The 3,152-nt window shown below is 33.0% G+C and overlaps 1 long non-coding RNA gene across 1 annotated transcript; it reads right to left on the reverse strand.

Moving 5' to 3' along the window:
* Positions 1–739: 739 nt before the first annotated feature.
* On the reverse strand, positions 740–3,130 carry LOC134264116 (uncharacterized). Its single transcript, XR_009991450.1, has 2 exons — positions 2,926–3,130; positions 740–2,816 (listed from the first exon to the last, which is right to left on the reverse strand). It is a non-coding gene; the product is annotated as an uncharacterized LOC134264116 (long non-coding RNA).
* Between the last annotated feature and the right edge of the window lie 22 nt (positions 3,131–3,152).

Below are 3,152 nucleotides of genomic sequence, written 5' to 3' on the forward strand. Positions count from 1 at the left end.
TTTTTATAAGGATACTCACTTCCGCCCCAGCCCGGGGTTGAACTCTCGACCTACGGAATCTGTCTCCTAGCAGTACAGGAACAGCGCGTTAGACCGCTCGGCTATCTAGGCAAGTTAAAAAAGTTAGTTCAACCCCAGGCTGGGGCGGAAGTGAGTATCCTTATAAAAAAGTGAATTTCTTTATGCTTTCTATATTAATATTTCTTCACTTAGGGCAGTTTTATTAGTTTAAGAGTTGTTGTAACTTGTACTTTACAAATAAAATTAATTTCATCACAACATGTATTGGTAACGATCCTATAAAAACTAATGTCTAAATAACTGTATCTCACTTTTATTCTCAATGACCATGTAGTGTAGGGCAGCGTTGTGAGAATTCCATCGGCATCGAAGGCAAGTTTTTTTAACTTGCCTAGATAGCCGAGCGGTCTAACGCGCTGTTCCTATACTGCTAGGAGACAGATTCCGTAGGTCGCGAGTTCAACCCCGGGCCGGGGCGGAAGTGAGTATCCTTATATAAAAGTGAATTTCTTTGTGCTTTCTATATTAATATATATATATATATATATATATATATATATATATATATATATATATGAGATAAGGAAAACACGCGATGTTGCGTTCAATTTAACATTAAGATATATCGATGATGTTTGATCAATTATTTAAATTCATTCATGTATCTACCTGACATATCCCAGTGAACTTCAGATAAGACACAACACAGAACCCGTCAAGCTGTTTTATATTTTACTGACTATTTATTGATTTCAATAAACAACTAAATTAAATGACAAACTTCAGTTTTCCATCGTCAACTTGCCTTCTTTATAAAGTAGTTATCAACACTATCACTTTTATTCTGACCTTTACCCGGCACTTAGAGCCATTGATCATTGAGGGGTCTTCATTTCGCAAACGCCTTCCGTGACTCCTCCAAAAGCTTAAACGCATGTAAATTGTTTATATCTGTTATAAAGAACTTTAATAAGAACTTTTACCTATCTATAACATTTCCAATTACGTATTTTAAATAAGGAAATACTTAATTTTATGTTGTGTTTTTCTTTATATCTTGAGAGTTGTTTATAAACATGTGTTCCAGTATTAAAACCTGAATAATTAAAGCATCATCAAAAGCTTATTATGTTAACAAAAAGTACTGTGAACAATGAGTGTTGTACAATGACATGTTGTTATAAAGAATCTGTGAAAGTATTATTAAACTTCATTCAGGAGTTGTGGATAAGAGATGGGTATCCTTCAGTTTTATAGAAAGAATGACACTGACCATGTTTTGCTCTGGGAAACAAAAGATGTTTTGGTTCAAAAAGTAAAATCAAAGGTGCACAATGGCATTATGAAACAAAGTCTCTGTGAAAGTCTTGTTAAATTTAATTCAGTGGTAAAACAGGACTTGCGGATAAGAGATGGGTATCCCAAAGCGTAACGGACGGACGTACAAACGGACGAACGGACATCCAAATCACTATATAACCTCCCACTTTTAAAGCGGGGGTATAATGATATCTGTAAAGAACTACAGAAAGACGTGAAATGTTTTCTTGTAATCTAGTAAGACTGGGGAATTGGGTTTCTCTGTGTACAAGCCGTTTATTAGTGATGCCTGCCATGAGTTTAATCAAATTTAGTTCTTAGTACCAGAGCCAAAAGCGGCACATTGTATGGTTTGTAAGTCTATGACAGAGGAAGGCCTAAAAAATTAAAGTAAAATTTTACGTTTTTTGTAGATGTGATTAAAACATTAATGGCTTAAAGAGTCCTGCAGGACTTGTAGACCCGTTATTTATAAGTTCGATTTAGGTTGGAAAAGCAAGAACATAAATAGAGTTAGGATAAAAAATTAATGTTAATGTAACGACAAGATTATTTTTATTTTAATATTTTGTTTTCTATTGTCGTTATTTTGATCTTCTAAACAAGTTTACCCTAAAATTGGGTCATATTTTAGCTGTCATGATTGATTTCGATTGTAATGCCTTTGTTTTTATGGGGAACTCGACTACTAAATACCCCATTCTGATCAATACATAAATCTCACGGTGGGTAAACCGGTCAACAGGGGAAGCTTACTCCTCCTAGGTTCCTCTTGCATTGTTGGAGGTCTGTGTATATGGCGTGTTTACAGACTTGTATTTATTTTTTAAATTTTTTTTTAAAGATTATCTTCCCATTTTTATTTCTATCAAGTATTCCTCTAGTAGTATGTCGTATGATTGGTTAATAGGAAAATGAAGGTCAAGACCTTGGCACTTAGTCAGATCTTTTAAATACCCCCACGAAATATATAATTAAGTTTAGTTAACTGTAGTTTACTATGTATACACTTTTTTACCATAGTTAATCAAAATATTTTTAATGTGGACATTGAATTGATATTATTTTAACATCTCCAACTTACATAAGCGCATTTTTGATATCGATTACCCTCTATACACTACGTTGAAAAATATTATTATAAAAAATATATATTGATTAAATACACATTAGGAAAAATATATAGTAGATTATCATATATAAAGGATGTACAACAAAGGTCAACTTGAAAGGAGATTTCGAACTATTAAATTATTTCTTTTTCTTTCAAACAGGTATTGCTTTGCAATAAAAAGAAATCAAAAGTTAAATATATCTTTGTTGTTCTGAAAACAAGATTTCAGTTAATAGGAACTCCATTATCGTCCAGCTTCCTTATTGTACACAGAGCCACAACATGTTCTTCCTGTTCATCAAAGTTAAAGGCCTCCGTCTGACAGTCCTTCTTCTGAACCTTGACGCTTCCATCTCCTAATCTATCAATTATATACGATCCACATAACAATTGACACTATCCACAAATATTATGAAAAACAGAAAAATATTCAGTGTGTGAAAAGATTCATCATTTATTCCTGTACTTACTTTAGTTCCAGTTTTCTGAATTTAAACACTAATACAGTTACCAGGGCAACAATAACTATGAGTGTACCGATGCTTACTCCAACACCAGTGTACAATTCAGCTGTCACAAAAAATTCAGAAGTATCAATACTGTTTATAACAGAAAAATAATTGCTAAATTGAAAGCATTTGATTAGAGGCAATTTGCATCTTTTAGATGAGAAACTTCTTGTTTGTAAATGGTATGC

Source organism: Saccostrea cucullata, unplaced genomic scaffold (genome assembly GCF_032062105.1).
Source record: "Saccostrea cucullata isolate Sc308-1 unplaced genomic scaffold, CSIRO_AGI_Scuc_v1 ctg11163, whole genome shotgun sequence".
Classification (NCBI taxonomy): domain Eukaryota; kingdom Metazoa; phylum Mollusca; class Bivalvia; order Ostreida; family Ostreidae; genus Saccostrea; species Saccostrea cuccullata.